The sequence below is a fragment of the Mixophyes fleayi genome, chromosome 4 (genome assembly GCF_038048845.1).
Source record: "Mixophyes fleayi isolate aMixFle1 chromosome 4, aMixFle1.hap1, whole genome shotgun sequence".
Taxonomy (NCBI): Eukaryota; Metazoa; Chordata; class Amphibia; order Anura; family Limnodynastidae; genus Mixophyes; species Mixophyes fleayi.
The window spans coordinates 2,920,523-2,928,515 of record NC_134405.1 but is presented as its reverse complement, the minus strand read 5'-3'; positions in this window follow the sequence as shown (position 1 = coordinate 2,928,515).

The window sequence follows — 7,993 nt, the reverse complement described above, 5'->3', positions numbered from 1 at the left end:
GATTCCAGATCTTGCTAGGTTCAGTGCCACATACACGGAAGCTCATAGTCTAACTAAACAGAAGGTTTTCGCCAGAGATCCTTGCAAAGGAGTTTGGGCTTAGCGGCTCCTGACCCGCAGGTCGCCGCCCTCCAGCTAGGTACTCAGCTACGCCCAGTGGTGAGTGCAGAAAAGGAGATAGATATATAAATCGATAGATAGACGGACAGACAGACAGACAGACAGGCAGACAGACAGACAGGCAGACAGACAGACGGATAGATAGATAGATAGATATATTTGAGATAGATATATAGAATACACCTGAAGGTTTAATTAAGACTTGCTACTAGATTTCAGACGCAGGAACTCACAGCAAGTTTTAGGATATCACAGATATGTGTAAATATTGTGAGCTTTGCTAATTGTAAAGCCATGTTTGGGTAAACAAATTTTATCCTGATTCTAAAAATAGCTCAGACCTCAGGGGGCTGAATTACCCTGGGAGGCTGTGTCCAAATCTGTATAAAAAGCACTGTCTTGTATTGAAAATTGTTTTTCTTGCTTCATCTGACCTGCTCCCTGGTACCTTCAACCATGTGAGCAAATAAACATCACTTGCTTCAAAGATCTGCCTGGAAACTTCTCTGTCCCTGTGACCTACAGATTAGAGCTAAAATCTTATCCATTCCCGGCTGTTCCGAGGTTTGGACCCAGCAACCCAGCAACCCAGTACCACCAGCAGCTCTGGCCAGTGTAATAGGCCAGATGGGATCATTCCACAGCAACCCTGATCCATAGAAAGAGGTCAGGAGTACCAGCCCAGGTACACCAGCAACGAGGTACACTAGCAGCGTCAATCATCTAGAAGAAACCCATTACTGGATGCCGGTAAGGAGTCCAGTGGTGGCAGCTCATGTAAACCCCTCCTATTGCAGTTAGATGGTGCATTTGGGATACCGAAAGGGAACGGTGGCAATAGTAAGTCCAGCAGGTTCCCAGCAACAACAGACAGAGTCGCATAGGCGGTCCATCCTGTCATAGATTTGTGGTGGCAAGCGGTCTGATAACTGAAGACGGCTTTGCGTGCACCAGTCAGGAGAGGCAAGTTATTCAGGAGAGGAATAACTGCAGCCAGGAGAACGCATAGGACAGCGTGGTACCCAGGTGGAGGGAACTGATGGCGGCTGTGGCCAAGGCAGCGGCCCAGTTGACGACCGGGAACGAGATGAACCAGACCCCCAGACAGCATCAACCTCTAAACAACAGACTATAATCGCACAACCAGCCCCTCTGTCCTATGATGAGCGCAGAGCAGCTGGGCTAAAGATCTAGCTGGCGGCCTTCAGAGACAAGGTGACTGAAGCTGAGCGGGCACAGGTCATCGAGGCATGGCGCCAAAAGGGAAGGGCGCCAGCCATGCAGCCTAGGGGGAAGGTGCCCCCTAGAGAATCAGGACTGTCATCTCTACCTTGCCCTAAATTTGAGGACTGTGTTGGGAATTTTGATGAGCACCTGCAGGTTATGAAAGGACCTGCAGGCTACACGCTGTACCCAGAGAGGTATGAGTTAAGCATCTATTTTCCCACACTGCAAGACCGTGCAGTGGATGCCCAAAGAGGACTGTGTGGACAATGAAATAGTGAAAAGGGCACTCCTTAAACAGGACGCTATTGCCCAAGAGACCTATCGTCTGTGTTTCCGGGACCTTACCAAGAACCTCCACGCCACCCATGAGGAGTTTGCGTACCTGCTGCCGAAGTCTGCCAGGAAGTGGGTGCGCGGAGCAGGTGCTCAGACTGTGGAGAAAGTAATAGACTTAATGTGCCAAGAACAGTTTCACCGCCGGTGTGCCCCAGAGGTGACAATATGGGTGCTGGACCGGAAGCCAGGCACCCTGGAGGCAGCCACCCAGCTGACGGATCAGTTAGTGGCAGTGAGGCCACACTGGCAGAAGCGCCAGGTTAACAGCCAACACCAAAGGACTGTACAATCAGGGGGAACTCCCTCTTCTACTCACCCCCAAAAGCAATCACCTAACCTTTCGGATACTGGTCGTTCTGTCCCTGGGAGTTATCAGTAACCATCGGAGACCAGGGGGTAAATGTATCAAAGTGCGAGTTTGCCAGCGTGTTTAAATCGCGGCAAATCGCGGGTGTTTACCTGCGATTTTTTTTAAAAAAAATGGAAATGTATCAAGCTGCGATTTTGACACTCATGTTCAAAATCGCTGGTCATCTCTGGCGATTTTGAGCGATGTAAACACTCCCGAGTTTAGCTAACTCTCCTGTGTTGTAACAGTGAGATGTAAACACATCACTGTTACACTGACCTGTCATACAGCTGCCGGAGCTCCGGCAGCTGTTAAAATGTTAAAGAACAGATAAAAGTTGAAAAAAAAAAAGCGTGAGGTCCCCCCGCTATTTATGCTTAACCCTAGTGCTGCCTGACTAGTGCTGGTCCCGTGAAAATCGGGGAAAAATATTGCGTGGGGTTCCCCCGATTTTCACTTTACCAGCACTAGGCAAACCAGCCAGGGTTGGCGGCACTTGGGGAACCACAAGTGCCAACATGCCCTGACATCCCTGGCTTGCTGGGCCCTGTAGTTCCACAAAGAAAAAAGTTTACAAAGCCACAACACCCTCTTATAAACCACATACATTTATTAAAAATAATAAAACCCACAATAAAGACACTAACCACCCTCTTTTAAACCACAAGTATTTATTAAAATAATAAAACCCAAATACTTACCGATGATGCCTTCTTTCTTGCTCCAATGTCACTTATTATTTGTAAATCCATCTTGCCGGCTTGCCCCAGTCCCAGCCATTGATACCTCCATAAGGGAATCTGTGCCATCAGGAACTCTTCGCCCAGAAGGGGCACATATTTGTACATCCCGAATCTTGAGTCTTGATTGAAGATAAAAATAAAAAAAAGCCAGGAGCCGCCGCAAACACCTCCTACCTAGTAGGAGGTCCGTTCCGCAATGCTCTTACGCTGTTTGCGTAAGAGCTAACTACTGTATTATGGTATTTTCCCACGCTAGTGGGGAAATCACATATTACAGTATCTAGCGCTTACGCAATTAACGTAGCGCATTGCGCATGCGCTACGCTACTTGCGTGACCTGTAATACAGTAAATACAGGTTACGCAAGTTACAAATAATAAGTGGCATTGGAGCAAGAAAGAAGGCATCATATTGTGGGTTTTATTATTTTTAATAAATGTATGTGGTTTATAAGAGGGTGTTGTAGCTTTGTAAACTTTTTTCTTTGTGGAACTACAGGGCCCAGCAAGCCAGGGATGTTAGGGCATGTTGGCACTTGTGGTTCCCCAAGTGCCAACATGCCCTGGCTGCCGTGGGTATGCTGGTGCTTGTAGTTATACAAGCACCAGCATGGCCACACTGTTTTTGGCAACCTGGCTGGCTGGGACTTGTAGTTCCACAAACAAAATTGGTGTCAGTTTGTTTTTTTAACTACTTTACGCTGTATTACCCTACTACCCACAGTCCAGGGGTGGTAGGAAGAGCCCTAGTGCTATCAGCACTAGGCTGGTTCTTTCTAGGGGGGGGGCGCTCATTTTTTTCAGTGGACCCCACTCCCTAGGGAATCCAGCCCAGCGCTGAACAGTCTAGGGTTGGTTAGTCATTATGGCAGGGGGACCCCTGCTGCGCGTCTCCCTGCTATAGTGCCGCCAACCCTGGCTGGTTTGCCTAGTGCTGGTAAAGTGAAAATCGGGGGAACCCCACGCAAAATTTTTCCCCGATTTTCACGGGACCAGCACTAGTCAGGCAGCACTAGGGTTAAGCATAAATAGCGGGGGGACCTCACGCTTTTTTTTTTTTCAACTTTTATCTGTTCTTTAACATTTTAACACTGCCAGGGCCAGTGTAACAGTGATGTGTTTGTACAACACGCTGCTATCAAGCAGCGTGTTGTATCTGGCGTGTTTTGAAGCAAACTCTCCTGAGTTTGCTAACTCGCAGCTTCATACATTTGAGAGCTGTATAGCTGCAGTGGCAAACAGTCGGGAGTTTGATCACTGGCGATTTTGCAAACAGCGATTTTGACAGAAGCACAACTCTGGCGATTTTGCATGAAATCTCAGCTTCATACATCGGCGAGTTTCAACTCTCCTGAGAAAATCTCTGGAGTTGCAAACTCGCAGCTTGATACATTTACCCCCAGGCTGGAGAGGAAGTGCTACAACTGCGGGTGAACCGGTCATTTGAGGATGGACTGTCCCACAGCCACAGCACACCAGACTTGTGCCCCTAATCTGAGTTCTGGGGCATGACTGACTTGCTTAATGGGTGAAGGTGAGCCAGTAGAGACTGTTTTCACCACTGCCAGCCCAATGGAGTGCGTCATGTCTGAAGTTGATGCAGCAGAGAGAGTCACTTGTTTGTCCAAAAATAAACACGTGGAGGAACCTGCAGCCGGTCCAAGTGAGACCCCTGCAGGGTGAAGGACTTAGAGATTCAGGGGCCTCAATTACTGTTGTGAACCCCCATCTTATTGATCCTGCTTCAGTATTGCAGGGTCGCACTGCCAAAGTTACTGTGGCAGATGGACTAGAGAAGGAAGTGCCTATAGCAAGAGTGTATCTGGATTGGGGAGATGGACGGTAGTTCTTGGGCAAAGATGTTGGGGGTGAAATTGTGACCGCATTTCTCAACTCTATTACCCGGAGACAAGCTGCTAAACTACAATCTTCAGGATCTTCATCTGCACAACCCAGCCCAGAGGGAAAGACCACAGCTGCTAGACAAGAGCCATCACCAGCAACCACAGCTTCAGCCAGCCAGGATGTAAAGACCACATCTGCTATTTCTTCAAGAAACAGCCAGCTCTTTCATTTGGAAAGACTACGTCCCCTAGCAATGCACAGGATGTTGTCTCTTGCCAACCTGATATTGTGGGGCTTCCCGGTGATGCTCCTGTCCTTAGCAGTATGCCAGCTCCAGTGGTGAGTATAGCTGACCACAGTGACCTCCCTTTGACTAAACCCACTTTGCCTGACCCTAGTCACTCCAACATAGACCCCCCTTCAGTGTATCCTGACTTAGACAATAGTGAGGGCCGCATGGAAGACTCTAGGAAAGCGCAGCTCTCTGATCCCTCACTGGAAGTACAGTGGCCTAGTGGTTAGCACTTCTGCCTCACAGCACTGGGGTCATGAGTTCAATTCCCGACCATGGCCTTATCTGTGTGGAGTTTGTATGTTCTCCCTGTGTTTGTGTGGGTTTCCTCCGGGTGCTCCGGTTTCCTCCCACACTCCAAAAACATACTGGTAGGTTAATTGGCTGCTATCAAAAATTGACCCTAGTCTGTGTCTGTGTGTGTGTGTGTGTGTGTGTGTGTGTGTGTGTGTGTGTGTGTGTGTCTATATTAGGGAATTTAGACTGTAAGCCCCAATGGGGCAGGGACTGATATGAATGAGTTCTCTGTACAGCGCTGCAGAATTAGTGGCGCTATATAAATAAACGATGATGATGATGATGGAAGGCAAGAGGTGGCGGGCTGGCGGCAGCCTTCAGCGATAAAGGTAGGGTGTGTGACCTGGCGTAAAGGTTTGTTGTACCGTGTAGCTAGGAAGGTAAATGGGGATAGACAAGTACAGGAACAAATGCAACTGGTGGTACCACGGGGCTTTCGTGTGCAACTAATGTCAGTTGCCACTGAAATTCCTATCTTAATGGCGGGACACCAGGGAAGGACCGAACATTGATGCGCCTGACACAGAACTTTTTCTGGCCTGGAATGAGGGATGACGTCTGGGCCTACTGTAAGTTCTGTGATGTGTGTCAGCATAGTTGAAAAAAGGAAAAGAAAATAGATTATGGAGGATGCACTGATGCTCTCACTAGTAATGTCTGTAGAAAAATTGTTGGAGCAAGGGCATAAAACATAACCTTTATTGGCTAAATTACAGCGAAATAAAAAAATAATGAATTTAAAACCAACTGTGTGCTTTAAAATCCGCAAGATGAACTGTCGAAGTCGTATAATTGGATGAATGAAAGTATATTGGTTTAATATTGTTTTGCTATGAGATTGCGATCGCACGGTAAAATACGCACGCACACACTCGCATTACAACATTTGGTTATTTATATAATTCATTTTCATATTGGTTTCGTTACACTGAAATTTATGAGCAGACAATATTTGGTTTATTAGTAGTATATATATAAATATATATATAATGATTATACGTACACTTTAGTGATATATATGGTTCAGGTTGTGGGAAAGGTGGCATGTCTGGTATCATACTGAAACCCTATTCATCAGCAGCTGTCCGGTGCAGTCGGCGAAGAGATCGCACATTGCATACTTTAGTTATTGTTATTAGGGAATGAACCTTTTGTATGATGCTGGCTATGAAAGGAGCAGACCCCCTGGAGAGACGACCCCCACCTTTGGATTCCTTAGATTGAATCAGCCTATGACCTGTTTACCCTCGACCCACCCAACGTCTGGACCTATAGAAACAATCTACGTCATCTCTATTGTTCACTGTGTAACACTGTACTGTATATAATCATAGCTGCACTCCCCCTGGGCCTCAGTCAACTCTGACACAGTATTCTAACAGATATACTGTCCACCGGGTCCCGTGGTTTGCGCAGCGAGCGCATGCGATAGCAGCGGTATGTATTTATCTTTTGGTATTGGCTGTACTGTACTGTATCATAATATAATAATGTATTGAATTGTTGACTATTTACATCTGCTAAAATAAATCAGTTTGTGCTTTGGAAACACATACAATTGATTGGGCAATGCTTATTTGAAAACGATATAATTACTTTAATAGAACCTTTCCAGTTGTATATGTGCGTGGAAAATACACTGTAGCAGCACTGTAATAATGTGCTACTCAAAATATGAGAGCTCAGAGGAAGCAATCTTAATTACTGCCTAACAACGAGCTCATAATCCTCAGTAGACTAATAAATCCTATATATCTATTGCTCCATCCGTTTTTACCAAAACTGGAATAATAGTAAATGAATATACAAGTTAGATCTCAAACCAAGCAAGCACTATTACTGGCTAACAATGAGCACTTGAGTCTTGCCAGAAATAACCATATATTGCTGACTGCCTATCTATGCTCAATCTATCTGTGGGTTTTTCGGAACGCCGACGCGCGTTTCGCTGACGACTAAGCCATCAGCAAAACGCGCGTCGGCGGAGCACCAGCTGTAACCTGTTCCAATTTTTTCCACGCACACATACAATTGGAAAGGTTCATCCGGCGGATTTTAAAGCACACAGTTGGTTTTAAATTCATTATTTTTATATTTCGCTGTAATTCAGCCAATAAAGCTTAAGTTTTATGCCCTTGCTCCAACAATTTTTCTACAAACATTACTAGTGAGAGCATCAGTGCATCCTCCATAATCTATTCTCTTTTCCTTTTTTCAACTTTATTGTCATGAATATGACTGCACTCTCCAGATCATGGCATTACAAATATTAAATGAACCGTGAAATTGTCACTTGAGAGAATACGCTCAACGTCACTGGTGCGATAGAAATAGATTATCCTATCCCTTATCCTTTTCCCCTTAGATATATATTCGATGTGTGTCAGCATCTAAGGCGCCCCAGTGCTCGTGCTCCCCTCAGGTCCTTGGAGAAACTTTTCAGCGAGTGGCTGTGGAGATAGTAGGTCCCCTGCATTTGTCCAGTAGATCGGGGAAGAGGTACATCCTCTCCATGGTGGACTACGCTACCCGGTATCCAGAGGCTGTAGTTCTGTCCTCCATAACTGCGGAAAAGGTAGCGGAAACGCTGCTAGGAGTATTTAGCAGATAAGTGTTCCCTGGTGAGATCCTAACCGATCAGGGTGACAGTTCATGGGTGAACTGGTCCAGTATCTCTGAGCAAATTGTGGAGTGTGGCAACTCCATACTGCCCCCTACCACCCCCAGGCTAATGGACTGTACGAGCGATTCAATGGCACTCTGAAGCACATGCTACGGGCATTTG